Source organism: Stigmatopora nigra, chromosome 12, assembly GCF_051989575.1.
Source record: "Stigmatopora nigra isolate UIUO_SnigA chromosome 12, RoL_Snig_1.1, whole genome shotgun sequence".
Classification (NCBI taxonomy): Eukaryota; Metazoa; Chordata; class Actinopteri; order Syngnathiformes; family Syngnathidae; genus Stigmatopora; species Stigmatopora nigra.
This window is the reverse complement of record NC_135519.1, coordinates 9,961,277-9,983,216: the sequence shown is the minus strand read 5'-3', so window position 1 is coordinate 9,983,216 and position 21,940 is coordinate 9,961,277. Positions and strand designations below refer to the sequence as shown.

At 40.2% G+C, this 21,940-nt stretch overlaps 1 protein-coding gene across 11 annotated transcripts in view; it reads left to right on the top strand.

Annotated features, from left to right (window-relative positions):
• camkmt (calmodulin-lysine N-methyltransferase) overlaps window positions 1–21,940 on the top strand; it is a 115,030-nt gene that overhangs the window by 65,216 nt on the left and 27,874 nt on the right. For 2 of the 11 annotated variants that reach the window (XR_013328078.1, XR_013328074.1), the window contains 3 exons: window positions 6,421–6,501; window positions 14,622–14,698; window positions 16,339–16,514. The exons of 2 other annotated variants lie outside the window; for them this stretch is intronic. The gene's annotated coding sequence lies outside the window, so the exon portion shown is untranslated. Of the gene's footprint in view, window positions 1–6,420; window positions 8,140–11,861; window positions 12,617–14,621; window positions 14,699–16,338; window positions 16,519–21,940 lie in introns of those variants that run through there. 7 more of the 11 variants (XR_013328077.1, XR_013328073.1, XR_013328075.1 and 4 more) reach the window with 6 other exon arrangements.

Genomic DNA, 21,940 nt, shown 5'->3' with positions numbered 1-21,940 from the left:
TGAGGAGTAAGTGGAGGTGAAATTCACTGGTATTAATGCAGTAATGGAATGGAATGGTGCCTGTGCACTGCCGGAAAAAGCTTCGCTCTTATTGTGTTTATTATGATCTGTTTTAAACAAACAAACAAACACCTTTTGTCGCTTGTAGATGCTTTTAAAAGACATAAATACGGAAAAACTGCCGGGTGATGCTATTTTTGGGTTTTCCCCGGTTCTTCTTCCTCAGTTGCATACAAAAAATTGACTTCTCTATTTCAATATGCAGGCCATAAAACTTACATTAGTAGATGGCTCTTGTATGGAAATGCCAGGCTAGAAAATTTATATTGATTTTGATCATCAAATGAGATGGGATATTCAATTTGCACTGGTTATTAATAATGCTACAAAACATGTTGGGGTTTTTTGTTATTTGTAACTATGTCAGCTTGAATATTAACTTTGGTTTTTGTGCGTTGCGCTTCCAGCAAGTCATTTTGCCTTTTTTTTAGCGTGTTGCTTCTATAATGCTCGTCTCTGTGTACCCTTGGTCACCGCAGCAACTGCTCCAACCTCCCAACCCATGTTTCGTTCGGGCCATTAGGAGCCAGTCAATGAGCCTCTCTTCCTGTTACAAGTGGCAATGGCGGGATGGAGAGGACCCTCATCTGAGCTTTGAAGGTCAATGAGGCTGTCGACTCTTTCGATGCTCTCTGGTTCTGACTCTTGCTTTAGCTTCACCTGCCCATCATCCTTCCCAATTCATCCAACTTGGCAATGATGTCCAACTTTTTTTCAAGTACAACTCATTAAATTTGGCTTTTTAAAAAGTGCGTACGTCATCGATGTTAAATTAAATTAAAAGTTACATTTTATTTGTCCCTTTAAAGGTTCCCAGTACGTTTTTGTGGGCAAAGTTGCACTTGGGGTCTAGGTGAATTTGTCCTATCAAGTTTTTTTTATTGAATCTAGCTTTAATGGAACACAGGATGGTATGCACCTGTTCTTAACAAATTTGCGATGACTCCCACTCCTTCTGTCTGGAAGGGTGGGTCGGCAACTTGGTAGAACTGGAAGGATTGCGGTTGGGGGTGGTCAAATCCTCCAATAACCACTTGTGTGTCTCCTGAGGGGGGAAATGTACATAGATTATGTCCAAGCTAATCCTTGTGTGACAAAAAGGCATTTTGCTCCAATGATTAAGTGTTTCAGCAGATACACTCAGCCCAGCAAACACACACAGACACACACCATTTCCCGTCCGTATGTGCACAAGGACTCTGTTGCAATTAACCTTTAGCTGATTCAGTCCTCGTAGCCTGATTGAATAGAGTTGGAGTGTTCCCTAAGCCACAAGCACAACCTTGTGTATGTGAGTGAGTGTCTGAGAAAGTGTGTGTGCGTGTTCCAAAATGTGTGTTTGTCAAACTTTGAGCTCCACGTAACGAAAATAGAAGAGTGGGGCTACTTTATCCTGTCTCTGGTTTACCTTTCAGTCTGTCTGCCTTTAAATCTGTCTGAGTGCATTTGCCCTTGCGACCGTGGTTTGCATTCAATTCCTCATGACAGTTTGTTCATTTTTAAACATAATCACTATCACCTTCACTTTTTGACTCGACATCTTAGTTTGCACTCCTCTTTTTTGATGAAGAATCATTCCAGTATTGTTTTGGTTTTGGTGACTAATTCAGTTGGTTAATTAAATAAAATATGTAATGTTCCCGCAATGTTAAATGTTTTAACATTTTAATCAATGATATATGTGCTTGTGCACATGTTCATAATGTTTGGCAACATGGTGCTAATTAGGCAGCTCTAGTCTCGTGTTGCTCAGACCTAGCAGGGTGCAAGTGCAAGACGAGAGGCAGAAAAGTGTCTGTATTTGACATTTCCCTTCTATTTGATGAATGTTTGCAGGTTAATTGTCAGCGTGCCGCCAACATGGCCGCTCCATCAGGCTCCACTCGGTGGCAGCGTGCCGCGCCGCGTTTTTCACCGCTCGCGCAGCTCCATTAATTAGCTGTTTGATGCTGTTAATTGGGCTCCCACTGCTGCGCTAATTGATAACGGCATTGCCATTGACGACGGCGTGAACACAAACACGGAGGGGGGGGAGCCATTCAAACCGAGAGAAAAGCAGGCGGACGTGAAGGATGAGAGTCGTAGTGGCAGCGCAAGGTTGGTGCCAAACAAAGAGATTGGGGTTGGGGGTTGTGTAGTACTGTATGTGTTTTGCAGCGGTGACAAGTAACATGATTCAGGTATTTGCACTTCAATCTTACTGTATTTAAGTTGGCTATGTGCTTCTACTTAAAAGTAAAGAATGTACGAAATTTTGCGGCAAGTTGTGTTCCGTATTGAAGATGTTGCTCGTGTTTGGAAATCTGCATCTTTTATTTATTTAGATTTTCTGATTCAGTATGTGGCTGATAATGCCCGTTTGGGATTCCACCGCTTGGAAATGTAAATCAAATCTGACAGGACAAGGCGGAAATAGCAATATCATCTTCTTATTACCGCTCACATCTGCATCACCTTGATAATGGCACTACTCAACTATTCATGGAAATGTCGCCCTTCACAAATAACATCCAGCTGTCATCACTTCACACTATGCATAAAGGCAAACAAAAAAAAACAATATTGCTATGCTGTACAAAGGCGCAACATCTTTAGAATTGACAAGCGATGTAATTGTCACAGAAGGGAAGAATGTAAACATATTTCACATAAACTTTTCAGGGTGAGTTGAGAAAACATTTTCCGCATCATAAATCTATGTATGGTTGCTTTTTATTTATTCATTCATTCTGTCATCTTCTGAACCAATTATCCTCACAAGGGTAGCGGGGGTGCTGGAGCCTATCTCAGCTGACTTTGGGCCAATGGCGGGGGACACCCTGAATCGGTGGCTAGCCAATCAGAGCGAGACCTGATTGGATATTCAAATCAGGAAATTATTTTGATTTGGCGCGACATAAAAGTAATGAAAGTGATGCTCTATGAAGATTAGAAAGATGAAAAATAATAATATGTATATATATATATTTATAATTTATTGTAATTCTCTATCACACAAAAGGACTACAGCTATCAACTGGACCTTTTCGTGTACCTCACACACACACACGCTTTGAACGTCTGGACACGCACCCTATGCTCTATTACATGTGTGTGCACATTTATTTTATCCCAGTTGGAGATTTTCATCCATTTTCTAAAGAAAAGTACTCTCACTCTTCAACTGGTATATGGCCTTCCTCCTCGCCTGCTATTATACGTCTTTCCATTAAGAGCAATTACTGCTTAGCCTCCAGCATCGGCTCTGACATTCTCATGCTGTTTTTTTCCACTTTTGGTCAAAGAGCTGACTCACTCGTGTCAAGTAAGCTTTGTGGATCCCAGAAAACAACTTCCAGAATCTTTCCTGTCCTTAATGAAAGCCTCATGAGAAATAATTTACCTGTGTTCTTCCTTCATGATTCTCTTTCCCCATGTGCCATTATTTTAGAGTGGATAGGTGGGAAAAGGATAATACTAGTCAATCTGCAACAAAATGCTAGAAAAACCTGAAATATTATATTAGATATTCATTCATTTTCTCCACCGTTTATCCTCACAAGGGTTGCGGAGGGTGCTGGAGCCTACTACTCACTAACCCAGCCGGCCATATATTAGATACACCTGCATAATGTAATATCTGTGTATATTACTCACTTTAGAGTCACCTTATTCAGTTAATGTTTATACAAAAATATAATTATAGTAATATAATCTACCAGTTTAATTCGTGCTCCTGCTGCTTAAAAAAAATTCAAACCATTATTCGTTCACTTAAGCATATATCCTTACAATTTATTACATTAATACCAACAAAAATTAAGAAAAGTCTGAAAGACGTGATTTTCTACAAATCAAATTTCTGTCATTGTTAATTCAGTGGCAAAATGTGTCTTACATCACTTTTTGGTCTATTGGATTGTTCACAAGTTCCCATAATTTTCTATAAATCAACCCAACAAGCTATTGTTAAATGTCCTGGGCTCCTTTGAGTGCCAAAATATGCTATATTTTCTTTTTAGATTACTTTGAATATATAGTTGCATTTTCCACTGTATCATGACGAGAGCTGCTCCAAATATTAGGTTGTTTTTATGGAGAGTAGCAAGTGTCACTTCAAGTGCATTCGTGTTTCCGTGTGAACTCCTGAGAGACTCGTAAACCCGCCATGACCTGTCAAATTGGCCGTCCGGCGACATGAAAGACAACTTCCTGTATTTGGCTCCTGGTGGGCCAATGGTAAGCAGGGGCTGTTAAACATCAAAAGGCTACCCAATGTCGAAGAAACTACCCCCACCCCCCATCCGCTTCGTGCAGAGACAATAGGAACCTTGACGCTGCAAACAGCGCATGCAAAGGTCGATGCGATCCGGATGGGCCGCTCTTATTATGATCACACTTCAGACAGTTGAACTTCCTGTGCTTCCACAATGTGTTTCCTGGGTTACCTGTGTTCTGGTGCACCCTTTACACATATGATAACAGGAACAATTGTTGAGGGCTATAAAAGCCTGTCAAAACATTTAATGGCAATCTAGTGTTCAGCCATTTGGTTTTGCTCAATTGTGTTTATTGTTATGTGTTGTTATTATGGATATGATTGTAAGATAGCTTTGTTGATGGCTCTCGCAGGAGGTAAAGAAAATGTATGGGTGAGTGGACCAGAAGTTCCAATGAATGTGATAAGTGAAGATTATTGCTTCTGTTGATTAAGAATACAGTATCTGAACCATAGACCTATTGGTTAAGGTCATGAAAAGCATTGGTATAACTGTGGAGGATTCACTTGTGCTATAGTGTCATTAGTGAGAACATTGTAATCCTTTTTTTGATTTATTTTTGTTTAAACCACAAAACTGAACACATCTGAGTCATAAGATACATGTAAGAAAAGATGTATGTAATTCAATTTCTGTGTTGAAGATTTTGCTTTTTTTAGATTTGTTCTTTTCGAAACACACGTTCGTGCCTGGAGCTCCTTGCCGTGGTCACTCATGAAATATTTCTCCAATATTGTCCAAGGTTATAGTTTAATTAGATGTATTCCACCTCTTTCAAAACATATCCACTTAATGAATTTGTTGTGGTTGGGAAAATAGGACGAGAGCATCTGGAGCCAGGTTGAGTAAATACAAATATTGAGAGGTTTTTCTTAGTCTGGAATTGTCAAATGTCCAGGTCATGCCACAACACTTAGCTCCTTTTGTGCTCTTGTGCTGGTTCATAATCTGGCCCTTGAAGGGGAATTTGTGTTTCTTAATTTGACTTATAAATATATCTTTAGTGACATCAATTGGCAAACTTTTCTCATACACCTCATGTTTGAGGTTTGCACGTTATGGTAGGAAATTGCACCTCCTGCTATTATAGGGGACAAGGCAAGTAACCCAATTTAGCCACTCTTGAAGTCCTGGGAATCACATTTGCATTGGCACCCCGCCTTCCGACAGCCATCGCGCTGCTCTCCTGACAGGCTTAATGAACTCGTAGTTTAAGCGGTCAAATTAGGCACTCATCCCTTTTGTATCTCTACACTATCCTGAGCTCAGGTGTAATGTAATGGTAACTTTGCCCATTGATTTGAGCTCACGTCCCCTCCATCCTGGCAAGTGGTTCAACCTCACTCCCTGCCTTGATATTAGCGGAGAGTGCCAGCATTCACCAGGCACCGCTCTGAGGCCCTTTTGTGGAGAGAAATCATGTCGGAAAATAGAGCGAGTAGAGAGGTAGCAGGGAGGCTGTCACGGACCTCAATGGCGGCATTATGTAAATGGCTGACATCCCCTGATGTAAAGCTGAATAGAGGCACATTAATGTCTTGTGTATATTTAAAAAGCCTGCGCCCAAGTTCTCAGGATTGCGAGCGGCAGATCCCGTAATCATGTTGACGAAGTAATGGCAGAGAATTAGTTGTCCATTAAAGTATATTATGCACCACGCTGGCACATGAAATTACTCTCAAATAGTGCACAAGTTGTGGGTGGGTGGGGGCTTGCAGGGCACTGGCAGCCTGGATGTGTGTTTGTGCGTGTGTGGCATACCGATTCTCAATTTGAGCTGCTGATGACAGGTGATTGACATCTTTAGACTGTTCAGTATCAAAGCAGCTTGACTTTGTGTGGATGTGTGCACAGCAGGGCCTGAAAGCTTCTAATGAGGTTATAGAGGGCTGAGTGTATGCTCATTAGCATGCACACACACACACACACACACACACACGCACATACACACCCGTGCAGATATGTGACAAGTTAAGTCGTTGCCCCCATGATATCACACTGCAACCCTGCGCTTTTCTGCATTTTGAAGTTTTTACATTATTTTTTTTCTAGATTGTCGTATTATACAGGTAGTTCTGACTTTATAATTGTACTCTTTCAGTGTAAAACCACCATGCTAGATGACATGCTTGGCCCTAACCTTAAGACAGCGGAAAAAAATTCTACTTGAAGAACTGTACAAGTGAGTGAGAACAGCCACTACTTCAATAAATTTGATTGTGTTTCAATGGGTACAACTTGCAAGACTTCAAGGAGAAAAAGTCACTGTTACAATATACATAAAATTTACATATTCATGCATTTTAACCATGTAGTGTTCCTGATTGAGCAATACGTTATATTCATACACACTTAACCACATATTTGCAATTTGATACTCATTTTATAATGTCAGACCTTTTAGAATTTTCATTCATTCATTTTTCATGCCACTTATCCTCGCAGGGCTTTTAGATTGTCTAACTTGCACTAAACTGTGAATGTGTAACTATGCATTGTACCTTGTGGGCCAGTGAATAAATGTTTGCAATTAAGACAGAGCAGTAACCCATGCATTCTGCTGTTGACACTTTACTAACATTTTATGTTACATTTTGCACTGAGTGGAAGTAGCAAGCGACACAATACATTTCACCTTTGTTCAAGACTTGGAATGTACACTTGAAGACAGTGTAGATCTGTGAAGGAGTGACAAATGCACAGAATGAATTTAATACTATTCATTTTCTGAACCGTTTACCCTCAAAATGTCATGGTGGACACTGAAGCCTATCCGAGCTGACTTAGGCCACCCTGAATCGGTGGCCAGCCAATCACTGAATTTAATAATCCCCCTTAATACTAATATGAATGGATCTGTCCAGTAGCAAGAACAACCAACAGACAAGAACTGTAATAGAAAATGAGAACAACAAGGAATAAGAAGGAGAGTTATGTGCAGGTAGTGTCAGTTATCTGCTATCAGCTATGTGTGAGTGGCAGCCTTTATAATGTGCTGTCAAATTTGTCACACGGCCTCATGTGTGGCTGCCGCCCTCCCTACATGTGTGTGAGCAACTGAATTCCTCTGTGTCACTTTTTTCTCCTTTCAGGCAATTTTCAGAGTTTTTTTTACGTCAGACAAATAGGGTGAAGTTAAAATAAACATCCAAGCTCCCACCCCTCCATCCAGCACTATCTTCTTTTCTGTCCCGTCTTCTGGAGGCAATGGAAATGCAATTCACATGTCAAAGAAGCCGCCACGCTCGCCTGTGTCTTCCTCTTTCTCCTCTGTCGTTTATTTCTTCATCTGTCGTTCTCATTGTTCCCAAACGCCGCTCTTTTATCGACGTCGCCGAGAGCAGCCAGGGAAAAAAAAGGACAAAGATGACATGCTTTCTTCTCAGCCTGTTGCGGCAAGAGTGTTCTTGTCACGGCGCGGACGGGACGACTGACAGCTTCTACTGTAGCAGGAACACCCCTGCGCGATAATGGCTGCCACCAAGCTGTCAGTCAAGAGCTGTCCGTCAGCTTGTGACAAGACGCCGACCTGTCTTCTTCCTGGTCGGGGCCACTTTGCGGATCAGTCGTCATGTTGAATAACTCATCAGTCTCTTCTTCTGCATCAGGGGTGGACAAACTATTCTACAAAGGACAGCGGGGCTCATTTTTATTCTAACCAAGAGGACACCTTCTTACTATTTGGAAGTCTTAGAAGTGGAATCACTTGAGTGCAGTCAGGTGGTAACCTCATTCATTAAACTGTCTGTTCTGCATTAGTTGAAACAGAAACCTACACACATAACGGCCCTGAAGGACCACGTTTGCCCACCTCTGTTCTAGGAGAAGTTTATTGGGGTGTCTTTTTCCTCAAGAAGAAGCACCGTATAATGATTATTGCGATGTCTTGGAAAAACTCAAGGTATTTTCAGGAAAATTACTTTATTAGTACATATGTAGTCTTAATGATTAAATAAATGTATGTACTGGAAGTTTAAAGATGGTTCTGTTTTGGTGGGGTGGTCATTGTCATCCCTCCCCCAAGAGCCTTTCAGTCCATTAGGAGACATGTCCCAAGACTTACATATATCAAGTGACTCACTTCCATCTCTCCTATGATCTTTCTGCAATTTCATTTGCTATCAAATTACCTTTTTTACTTCCATGGCCACTTAATCGTTGTGACATTTCAGTAGATGTTCCATTGTGCCCGCCCCCTTGCTGTATATGACATATAAAATAATGAGAATCACATACTCCACTAGCCTCCTCATCACCTACTAGTACAAAATGACGCACTTCTTGCATGTGACTCAAATGCGCTCACAAGGTTATTGTACAAAAGGATAATGGTGGAAATCAATGGCGAACATCCCCTTATTTATTATTCCAATATTAATATTAATTAATTCAGAATGACAAAAAGGCCTTCTCCCAAAAAAACTTTTAATTGGATTTACACCTTTTTGTTTTATTCATTTTTAAATTTCAAATAACATTTCATAGGTCATGCAGTGACATAATTTAAAAAACAAATAAATAAATAAATACATTTTTGGTAGAAAACTTTACATATCTGACAGAATAACAATAACAGAGCCTTTCAGTTGCTCAATTAATTATTTGCAAAATAATAATTTTGGCCTATCCTTTGGGTGACAGCAGGGATGAGGGGGTTAGGATCTATTCTGGGTGAGATTTTGTTTGTTTTCTTGTACTAGAAAAATGAAAAAGATCCTCTCTTGTTGTTTATCTCTTTATATGACACATGATGATACCTAATACATAGTTGAAACATTCTGTTTATTGAATTAGATACAGCATGAATCCCCTGCCAACTTATTTATCTGAACACTCATTTTACTGCATTGGTTTATAGGAGTGGAAGAATGATCTAAAGTAGAACCTGTTTTTCAGGGATACAAATTGACATCATCTGTCCCCTGAATTGCTAACACCATATTCTTGAAAAATGTGGCCCAAATAAAATTTCGATCTTCATATGAAGTGGCCTCGATCAAATTTGAAATTATTTGCTTCCCCTCAACACGGTGCCTCAGACCGTCAATAAAGAATCTCACTGAAGTTGGATGAAGGCACCAAAATAACATTTGGTCCCTATGCCAGGTTTTCAAGTTTTTTTCCTTAGCTCACTCACCCCCTTATTTTTACCCCTTCCATTTCCCGCCTCATTCCCTCTCCTCCTCGCCCGTCTAGCAACTACAATGGCCAATCGGAGGGAGGCCAATGGGGCACAAAAGGCACAACGGAAATGAGGGCTAACTTCTGGGAAGTCTGGCCTCTCCCGCTCATTACCTCTATGTGGCCCTCAGTGTTCCTTTCCACAATCACTCTCTCCCCCATTCTGCCTTTTGTCTTGGGGGAGAACTGGTGGGTCAGGTTGGACATGGCTGCTTCACTTCTTTCCATTCATTCATTCATCCAATCATCCATCCCTTTTCAGATGCCAGTAGCTCTTTATTTTAAAACAACCACTATTTTTGGTAACTATTATTGTGATTTTCAGACTTACAATTCAATGGAAGTTACATCTGTATCCATTACTGTATTGTGATTACCTTGAACTTTGCTGTAGAGTCTTACTTACAATCTCAACTAGTTGTCAATAGCTATCTAGATACCTCACAAAAAAGATGTGCGTCCAATTCCCTGTTGAGATAAACGCATGTAAGTTTTTGAATTAGAAATGACTCATCTGCCGCATTGCCTCCCGCGGTACATTGACTCGTGAAATCATCAAATTTGCAGCTTGCAGTTAGTGATATATTTATATACTTTTTTTCTATTGTTTCCTTTTTCTAAAGTAAACTAGTATTTTGTTCCCTTATCATGCCTCAGATACCGTATTTTCTCGCATATACGCCGTATTTGTAACAAAAAAATGATGACTCAATCAAGGGTACGGCTTATGGGCACACACATTTTTTTATCCTTGATTTGTTTGTGGGATGTACCTTTCCTATCACCATCCTTATGACTTATCTTTTCATTGTGTTGTTGCCAATTTTTTCAAGTCCCTGAAGGCATAGTATTCATTGTTGTAAACTCGGAATGTTTGTTTTTTTTCTCTCAAATCATTGTGTAAACACCACCTTATAATGACCCTACGTTTATCTGCTTGTAAAAGACTAAAATGCATATTAAGAGAAAGTGTTGTTCAGTTGGAGGACACTTCAAGCGCCAATTCCTGAATAGATTCCTCTAGCGCTTTGTCGGCTGTTTTCCATCCATAAAGAATATTTGTCCCAGTTTAGTGACGAGGTGGACAAAGGCGAAGATGTGCGGCGTGCGCTGAGTATGTCGATTCAACGCTCGTCTCCATTCTCTGGGACTGACCTGGCCTCTCCCGGAATAACAGGCAGTTTGTGTTAGGTGTACTCCGCTGAGAGTCGGGGGGGCAGGGTGGGGGAGAGTGTCTGTGGAGAGATTGGATTTGGGTGGAGTGGTGGTGGTGGGGTGGTCCGCCTCCCATTAATCTACCGCATATGGTAGATCTGCAAATGACATATCCTTCATGGTAAACATTGACGGATAGAGTTGTGCTTGTTTCTATTGGCGAGCTGGATGGCGACACTTGTGATAAGTGCTCCATTGCCTCGCCAAGAAATGGTGTAAATGGGCCGGGAGAATACCACTAATAAAGCTTCCCAACATAACCACCCCAACCCAACCTACCCGCGACCACCGGCTCTTCCTTGCGCCTCCTCAAGCCAGACCTTTTGTCCCACCTGCTATTCTGTGCCTGCACTCCCCCTTTTCCCCTATACCCCTCCTCTTCCTTTCTTTATCAACCTCTTTTCCTTTTGGCTGAGCGGCCATGTGAAGAGGTTCATTACCGCCATGGCTGTCCCCACTCAGGTATGGTGGGTCTCTTCCCACCATAGCGGCCCCACCGGCTCCCTGGAAAAGGGAAACATGACAGACAAAGGTCCTGTTAGCACTTCCTACAATATTAGACATTCTCTCCAGAGTTGCAGCTTTCCAATTACCCAGGAGGATATTGCAACCCCCTCACTCCTCCCTCTACTGCACACATACATTGCATACACATACAACATAAGGGCCTTGAGCCAAATAATAAAGGCCCTATGCTAGGTGGCTAATTAGCACTAAGGACTCCTGTGCCATTTTTTGTGCAATCTTGCCTTTACATACCCTCCTCTCCTTATCGAAGAAATTCGAAGGGGGGACCCCAAAAGAAGGGCCCTTCAACTACTGAAGATGCATCTAGAAGAGCTTTTACTTGTTGCAGACACTGCACTCTTCTGGGATACCCTGAAGCGCCATACAACAAACTCTCCTGAATAGTCCAATGATAGCAACTATAATTGGTCACTATAGACATATATGGGACATCCAGAAATTGTACAGTTTAATGAGAGAGATGACGAATTCAAATAACTTCCATCCATGGTGTTTTTCGGAAACAATCATGTATTCACCTGTCGCCTCAATGGAATGTAGATGGTCTGTAGGGAGAGTAGAGGAAAATGTATTCTGCTTTAAGAAGGGTGGATGAATCTCCCTTTTACAATTCCACAGGTGTAAAAGGTGAAGTAGGAGGAATGAGAAGCAGCCCTTCTATTGCTCAATTCTTTTTCCAAAACAAGTACAGGTGTGGTACAGTAAACGACAGGCTGAAGGCTCTACCCTTGTACCCTCCAGGCAAGTATATGTCTGCAAATATTCATTCAGCCTTGATACAAAAATGAAAATTGGCCTCAGATGATTAACAGATAATGCCCCATGCTACAAGGTTAACAAGTTTCGAGGCAATCGCTTCGTGAATATCGGAGAAGTAGGACTTCAAAGTTAGTTTTCACAAGAACAACCAAAACTACTTGAGTGAATAATATTATTAATGAATGAATCTATTTCTAAACAATGGAATTATTATGGTCATTATTTGTGTCTTTAGCAAGAAGAGAGTAAATAAATAGTTATTGGGTGAGAACTGTAATCATCAAGAAATGCTAGTGTCATGCCATCTAAAATAGTTTCTTAATCATTTCATCTTCTTGGTCAATCATCAAGCACTAACCAGATTATCCAGCACCGGTTAATACATGCACACAGAAGCGCTAAAATAGGAATACAGTACAGTATTATGACCAGCACATTATCACTAATGGTGTTGAAGGAGAGTTATCCCATCTCACTTGCTCTCATATCTCTCGATGGGATTATGGATCCCCGAATGTGATGCCCGAATTAAAGTACACCCCAACTCCACCTATGACACAAACACATGCATGATTATTTTCTTGAAGTTTGCAGTGGTCTCAAAGCATCAAAATTCGAAATATATATATCTCAATCCAGCTTTACTGTTATGAAGAAAATCTCCCATGTTGGTCAAGATATGTGCATAAGACATCAATAATCTAATACCGATATACATCCAGTCAAATCTAGTTGTATGCGCATTAAGGCATCAATAATCGAATGTAATTTTTGAAAACCCCGTCACGCCTCACTGTGCTAAGAGTGATTTTCGATCAGTGTCAACTTTCGATCAGAAATTGAAATGGCCAACAGGCCACTGTTGCATTAACAAATTGAAAACAAAAACATTTGCTCGAAAATTGAGCAAAAACATGGAAATCCTTACAGCTTCTTGTCATCTTGCAGACTCGTAATTAACACACTTAATGTCCTCCTAAGGAAAGACCTTTCCTCTTCCTGTAGTTAAAACTCCTGAATTTTCTCTCCAAATGCATGAAATTACCTAGGTTAGTTCTTTTCGATTTTAGTGTCACGTCTGACTTCCTGTCGAGTATAAAGAAATGTTTTGCAGCTCAGCGGCACGAGTGATTAAGCAAGAGAGGATTATTGTGAATGAGGTCAGCGTTGCCGTGAATTAAAACGGCGTCTCCACCGAAGGCCCAGTCGAGCAGGAGGAGGCTTGTATTAGAAGAGGAGGTGCTCCATTCCATTTCCTCACCGACGCTCACACACATAAGCTGCGCAACTGTGCCGTTAAATATTGAAGCGAAAACACCAAATCCATATGAAAGATTAAGGGTGCATGAAAATAATTAAGGATTATGGCGATGGAAAATGCATCCAGGGTGTAACCTAGGAGTTCATGATAGGAACAATGCATCATTAATGGTGTGAGTGCTGTAGCCTCATTAAAAGAAATGTGTTTGTGTTCTGACCGCTTGCAAAGCTGCAAGCTACTGATACCGGATCAGCTCCGGTCACACAGCCACCAAATTAAACAAGGTAATGAGAGCATGGTGGGTAATAAGGTGATGTGTGAACAAGACGCTATTTGAGTGAACCAACATAAACCATTTTCAAACTCATGAAACATTCAGGATTTGGCTAAAAAAAATCAAAATAGGGAAATACAATGTTTTCTAGCTACATTTCAAACTTCCCTTCTCTTTGCATGTTTCACAACAGTACACTGTTAAGATCTGGATGTTTTGAAGACTAGTTTAATTCAAGATTAATGTATAAAAGAAACACTTTGTCAGAGAAATTAATATTAATACAAAAAGCATCTACTGATGCAAAATATGTCAGGTTCTTTCATTCACTACCGGTATATAAAAATCAAATTTCGGCCTGCCCAAGTTTTTTTTTTGCCTCATTTTCCCAAGTCTCCTTTCTACAATGCAGGTGGTACACAGCATTAAAGGGGAAATGCAACACTTTAAATTGCATTACAGCGAATAGGCTCGTTTTATATCCATATATGCATAGATACAAAAAGAAACTCATCTATCTTTTACGTGCGTGGCCCCATTTTTAAGGCGAGGCATGCTCTTTTTTCCTCTTGGGGACATTGATATTTTAACAGTCTTTTAATTACTATAATGAGTGCTCTCCTCACATCGCTGCTTCCCTTCAATTTCAGCTCTCTGACACATTTCCTCTTCATTCGCCCATGCAAGAAATACAAATGAAACCCATCGCCTGTATAAGGTATCAATCATGGACAGCGGGGGAGAGAATAGCGGGGAGGCCCACAACGGAAGAATTTGGGTTTGATTGACCTCTTGTGAGAAGCGAGGATTAGAGGCCAAACATAATAATGGGAAAGTCATTGTGTCAGCGGATTACGCAACTATCTTCATTTGACAGCCAGTTCCCTTGTGTGTGTTGGGAGGGAGAGGTTTAAAATGGGAACACAGTAACTTTTTTTGTTATATTTTCATATTTGAATATGTGACAATTCTACTTGATCTTTGATGAAAGAAATTTTATAGAATTGTGAGGTGCTTAATTCACAGCTCACATTTTCTCTTCATCTCTTTTTATACTTTTACATATGTACTTTATTTCACTCAGGTGTGGGAATACCAGAAGACCAACACCAAAAAAAAATCTGGATAAAATCTCATCCATTATGAATTTTTCCTCTAAAGGTATTTTTAAAGAATAACTATCTTATTTATCCTACAGGATAACTAAATGCAAAGGGAACTGCACCCAACTCTAAACATGACTATATAGCATATTCACACCCGAACCAAGAGCGACAATCTTTGCTGTAGTTAGAACAGAGAGACTGTAACATCACAAAATTACCCACCTTCCAGTTTATCATCAGTAGTCATAATTGGCCTTTTTAACAATTTCAGAAATCCTATTATTGTATCCACCTTTACTGCCTAATGGAATTGTTCAGAGATCACACCGTGGCATTTATCTCCAATCTGGCATAATCCGTATTTTAAAATGAATCAAATTCCTTTTCCTTTTTAGCACATTAGGTCCAAGAGAATAAATTAACTACATCACATATTCAAAACTAATGCATTTTTATGATGTAAAACATCCCCAGGTATCAACTTTCTTTGAAACGATTAAATCAGGTCGGCACTCACAATAAAGAGTCAACATTCGAGGTCACCTTAGACCTATCATTTTTTTGTAAACAAAATAATGGATGTCCTTCCACAAATGTCAACATTGGAGATCACCTTAGACCAATAATTCTTTGTAAACAAAATAATGGATATCCCTCCACGAAACAAAAGTGATGGTTCTCCACTCTAAAATATTGGTCGCTGTGTCTCAGCGAAACTTGGGGACTGCTTAGGGTCCTGAGATGTGGATGGGTTCACTTAATTTGTGGTTGGCCCAGAGGGTGGTCTCGGTTTATCAAAGGTGGCTGAAATAGTCCCTTTCCTCTGTTGCCAGCGCAGCGATTTGTTACACTGCATGACTAACATGCACCTAAGAATGAGTACACTTACAAATAGGCATTCATAAGCACATATCGAAATATACTGTTACAAATATATAGTTTTTGGTGCTTGGCCTAACAATAATGACACAGTGAATATTAGCATATGTACTAATTCTCACAAGTCATTTGTCTAAATGTTGGTTCCCTATTTGGGGATTTTTATTATCAAAGAATTGTCCAGTAAAAAGCACAGATGTCTTATGATATTTTAATCAGGGGTCCAACTTGAAAATAGACTCGTACAGTTAAATATGGACTCTGTGTTTGGAAGAGGGCACTCTCACACACATTCACTAATATCAGTCCTAAAAGCTCCCACTAGCCTTTGCTCCAAAGAGGCAAAAAGGCAATAAGGTTCTGTTAAGCCAGGAGTGGGCAAACCATTCCATAAAGGGCCGCAGTGGGTGCAGGTTTTCATTCCAAGCTATAAAGAGGACACCATTTCACCAATCTGAGGTCCAACAAATGCAATCAGTGGATTGCAATCAGGTGCTTCTTGTTTTCTGCAGAAATTTTATTGGTCAAAGCATCTGTGCTTGATCGGTTGGAACAAAAACCTGCACCCACAGTGGCCCTAGAGGACCGGCTTGGCCACCCTTGTGCTAAGCTATGTTCCTACTACAGGCCAGGGATTTACCTCGTCCTTTAAGCTAGAGCAGTGGTGGGCAACTATTCCATAAAGTGATAATGTGATAATGCCACAGTGGGTGCAGGTTTTCAGTCCAACTCATTAAGATGACACCTTTTCCACCAATCTGGTGCCTTACATTTGCAATCAGTGGATTGCAGTCAGGTGATTTTTGTTTCCTGCAGAAACCTCATTGGTTAAACTGTCTGTACTGGATGGGTTGGAACAAAGCCATGCACTCACTGTGTACCTTGAAGACCAGTTTGCCCACCCCTGAATTATAGGCTGGCTTCATCTCAGTTGTGAAAAATGGACAATAATAAGAAGAGCCTTGAGCTTGAAAATTCCAGGATCTCTTTCTGTGAGTATGTGTATTTCTTATCTTCCTTCCATAAAGAGACTGATGCCTATAAGTAGGTGCACTCACTTTAGGGCACTTGGGGAAGTAAAAGGTTGCAAGGCTAACCTGCTAGCTTTCAATTCGTCATAATTCTGTGTGCATCCCTTGCTACACTTCACGTGGGGTGTCCACATGGCAAATGAAATCTTGCTGTATTTGTAATGTGTATTCAATCATGTTTCTGTATCTACTTCCCCATTTCCTCTTAAAGCCATTTCTGTGACCTTCATTTTTTTACATCCCATTACAAACAACAACTATGTATCATAGTAAAACAGTTGCCCATTTAAAATGCACTCAAATATACCATTCTCAATGCTCTAGGAGCATCATGAAATCATGATGTTGTATTTCCTAATAACTTTCACACATCTTTAAATGCCACAACTGACTAAAAACCTTCCATAACAATGCACCATCTTCAGAGCCTCACATTCCGCTAATATGATTTTCAATGCAATCTTGCAGTGAGTGAAGGGAACTATTGCAATAGGTCACGGACCGCCGCGATAATGGTGCCGGGAGCGGTCAGTGGCTCTGACAAGAGCATATTGAACACAGGTTAAAAGTTAACACAATGATCAAATGGCCAAGAGTCGCACGCTTGCCTGCGTGATGTGATAATAAGCAAGTCAGGGAAGAGGGCGCTTGTTATTGGACATGCAATTGCCCCTTATTGCAATAAGACTGCCTTATCGTCTGATGCATAACTAAAATGGCTGCAAGGGACTAGATTGAATAAGAAATCCCATTTAGTCAATTTTATTTAATTACACGGCAACATACTGACATAGTGTATATTCTCATTTGTCAGTAGGAGCAACACTTTTTATTGAACAACTAGTACTTCAACCTCTATTACAGTTAAGGGACAGAAAATACCAAGATCATGTGCATCTCAGTGAAATAAATTGGTTTTAAAAAAACTGAAAAGAAAACAATACATGCAATTTTCTAATCTATAAATGTGTGTGTGTGGGGGGGAATATAAATAAAAGACAGTCTTTGCAGACATTATTTCATCAATATCAGTATAGCATTTGCCAATATAATGCAAGTAACCCAAATCGTCCACCCTCACTTGTGACATGAATAATAAAAATAATAAGAATAATAAGAATAATAAGAATAATAAGAATAATAAGAATAATAAGAATAATAAGAATAATAAGAATAATAAGAATAATAAGAATAATAAGAATAATAAGAATAATAAGAATAATAAGAATAATAAGAATAATAAGAATAATAAGAATAATAAGAATAATAAGAATAATAAGAATAATAAGAATAATAAGAATAATAAGAATAATAAGAATAATAAGAATAATAAGAATAATAAGGATAATAAGAATAGGAATAAAGTCCTCGGTGGTGAGACTCCATTAAAACATCGCAGCGCGATACCAATCTGCAACTTTATTATTAACAGCCGCTGCCGCTCTCCATTTTGTATTATCAGAAAACACAGTCATTAAAAAGCATTTGACCTTTTTGCAGTGAGCGCCGAGAAATTAGCTCCTGTGTCGGCCCTCCTTCCCCCCGCTCCCTCACCGCCGCGCGAATAAATCACTTGACTGCCAATTGTAATGAAACGCCTCCTTTTAGCTCCGAGTAGCGTTACGGCGCGCCTCTGCCTCAACTCCGCCCGAGGAGATAGCAGCGTAATTAAATGTTACATCTGCCAATTGTCTCACTGCGACAATGAGGAGGAGGAGGAGGCGGAGGCGCAGGCGGATGAGGAGTAGACAAGTCAGGTGAGAGGAATGAAAAAGAGACAGGTAGAAGGGAATGTACAAATGAGACTTTTGGCCTTGTTGTCATTGTCCTGCTCTCTATTGATTTGCTATGTCTGGAATGAGAGGCGTTGGCCACACTCTGTACTTGGATATTTGGCCTCACAGGACTTGATTTTAATGAAGATGCAATTAACTTCTTTTCCTCTTTATGTAATTTGTTGCCATATCCCCCCCCCCCCCACCCCCCCCCCCTCGGATATAAAAAAAAATACCCTGGCTATTCCAACAAAATGAGTTTAAAGTACAGAAGTTTTTAACTGGAGAATAAAATTCAAAATTCAACAGAAAGATACATTATCGTTTAAAAAACACAGAATTCTGCAAATAAATATTTGTATTTAATTCCGTCATTATGAAATGATCTGGTCAGAAAGCCAATTTTTTTTTGCATATTTATCGTTTTACACCACAGTAAGCATGCTAAACGTAATACTATGCTGCATTTGTTTACCACCGCTGAAATGAGTCGCTACAGATCTGCCTGAGCAATTAGCAAAGAGCTCCAGGGGGTGCAGCCAACACACACACACACACACACACTTGCCAATCATTTATTTATTTAATACTGTGTTAATGGAAGGCATGTCTGCATTTTGGATAGATTCACCTTTTTATCAATTTACCGCCTGGTCTGTTAACATCATAATATTTATTGACCTGTTTCTTTGTTTATCAACTCTTATTCATTACTCAAATTGACCTGCTTTCAGGATTTTAAAAAAACATACAAAAATACAATTTCTTTATCATTTAAGATTTGAGAAATGAAATTGTTTGGTCCGTTTGTTATTTTTAGGAGATGTTGTATTATCTCATGTGATTTAAAATAAAAACAAAACACCTTAAATTCATTCAAGTATTTCAGCCTCCCAACACTGCAGTCAGCGATTGAGCAATTTATTTCAATAATTTAACAGTTAACAGTACTAAAAAGGTTATCACACACCAAGACAGTTTAACAAATGAAAGCTTTGACCTGTTATTGACCTAAAATTGAACATTTTTAATTTGAATTTCTGCCTAAGCACAAATAAAATTATAATCATTCCATACATTTGCAGTAAAACGTACTCCACGACCAACCCTAAAACTAAAGTTACCAACCTAATGATACTCCCCAATCCTATAACCCCTCTGTATTACTACATGATGCTACTTTATTCAAAATATACTACCTATAGATTTATACGAAAATACTTTATAGTGAATCTGTAGGCCTGACTGTTTAAAGCGCGCTAGCCTGGCAAAAGAACAGGAACGTGAAAGGCGGATCAACGGAGGGCTGAGCCGCAACATGCCTTAGGGAAGACACACATTTTCACTACAGCGCTAAATTGGATTTAACGGCAAATCATAGACAACAATAGTGGAGGTCTGCCCCACCCTAAAGCATGATTGTTTATGTGTGTAAGTGTAGTCTCATGAGCTCCATCTTGGTGAAGGTATGAAATCGTTCCGACTGTAAGCACCTTTTCTGAGCAGCCGTGTCTTGTTATCCGTTTAGCGGGGGACCTGGTGGGGGGTGGCCGCGGGCGTGTGCCACCTCCAACACATATCCGGAATATGGCCCGCCAGGCTTGCATGGCCTGTTGCGGCAGTGTGCTTACAGGTGCCATACATGCCAAAAATCACTGCTATGGTGGGATATTAGTGCCTGTTTTTGGATCATATTTATTATATTTCATTTTCTTCACAATTTGATCTGAGGTTATTTAACGGAGAATTAAAACTGGTCATTTTCGAATTACATTTACAGTGTGTACATTTAGGCACTCACACTTACTGAGAAAATGCCAAAACTTCAATCTTTTAATTCAATTGTTAATTTAAGTTTTAATGACATTATCAGTATTATTTTGGAATGACTCAGTTTAACAAAAAGATTCAAACAGCATATTTGACATTATACTTTCTTTGAGATGTACTCATCATAAGACATGTAACATTTCTATATCATTGTACAACTAAAAACATGTTCGACAATTGATCTAAATAAATTATAATCTTTTGTTTATAGTACATATTACTAATTGTTGCCCTAGGCGGGACTTTGCAAAACTTAATTTAATCCGAGTGGGCTAACTCTCACGAAGCAAAACCATGCCAATTGTCAACAAGCTGTAAATGGCAAGACCACCGCCACCACACACAGACGCAAACACAAACACACCCTCAACCTCCTTCTGACTGTGATTGCAAACAAGCGATTAGCATGTGAAACAACTCAGACGGTGTGTAAGCAAGCAGATGTCTTTTGTCTTAGCAGGACGGTGTGTGCGTGTGAATGCTTCGTGGGGGTGCGTGTGTGGGTGTCTCACTCAATGACACACCCAAGGCCACCCTTGCAGAACCTGGCTCATCTTTGCGCCAATTCCACCCACCCTCCTAGAAAACAAACATGCAATCAAAAAACACTGAGCCAATTTCCTCCCTTTCTTAAGCTTAGCCTCTCGCTTCCTCTATTTCTCTCTCTTTCTCTTATGCTCTCTCAGTATGGAAATGTCTGAAGTTTATGAAGCTCCCCCGACAACGTTGGTTCTGATCCGGCATGCAGGCCCGCAGCCAAATTATTTTATCTCTTGAATGCATTAGAGTGATCTTCCAATTAGCCCTCATGCTCATAATACAAGCCCCAAAGTATGTGTGAAATTCTGCGAGGTGTGTGTTATTATGCGTTGACGGGAAGCGAGGAAAGTGAAGTGGCAAGGATGTGTGCTAGGTGGTGGTGTTGTGATAGTTCTGCTCGAGAGGTGAAATGAGGTGCTTATTGTGCACGCGGCGGCGGCGGTGGTGGTGAGGGGCTGCGCGGGTATTAGGGAGGAGGGGGTGTTAGTCCAGGGCTCCTGTTGTAAAGTTTGCTGATAAGGAGAACCTGGCCCTTGAGCATCCATTCTCCTCGGTGTATTAGCGCCGCCTTATCAGGGTCCAGATAAAAACCAGCATGCCATTTGCCTTCGCTGGAATTAAGCCCTCCTGCTCCGCTTCCTCCTCCTCCTCCTCTTCTTCCTCCTCTTGTCTGGCTAGAATAAACCGGGCGGGCCACGATTAACCTCGACACTGTCCAATATCCTCGGCAGACTCCAGCCCGAAGATTAGCTGCCATTAGTTATGACCAACTAAATTAACCGCTGCCACCTTCCTGAGGGTGAAACCCGCACACAGCCCTACCATGTGTTTAGCCTCTCTAGTCATGCATTTTTACTGCATTTTAAGCACAAATATATGATATATGAGTTCCAGGGTGACATGACTAGCAATGTGGTATTTTAAATGTGTTCTTGCAAATATCAAATCATCTTCTCCTTTTTACACACACTAAGAAATTCGAGGTACATCACCATGGTTTTATGTGACCCAGTGGTGTGGGGCCTTTTGGGAACAACTGTGGTAAACACACTGTACTGCTAAATAAATATAATTTGGTGTTATTTTTCAAATGATGGCAGAGCTCTTCTATAGGATATCATCAAAATTTGGGAGGCTAAGAAATAAAGTGGCCACTGCAAGAGAACGAAATGAGTCGAAAAGACACATCCTGGAATTTTCTGTCACATCTCCTGCCACACAACACATGGCTTAGAGTTTAAT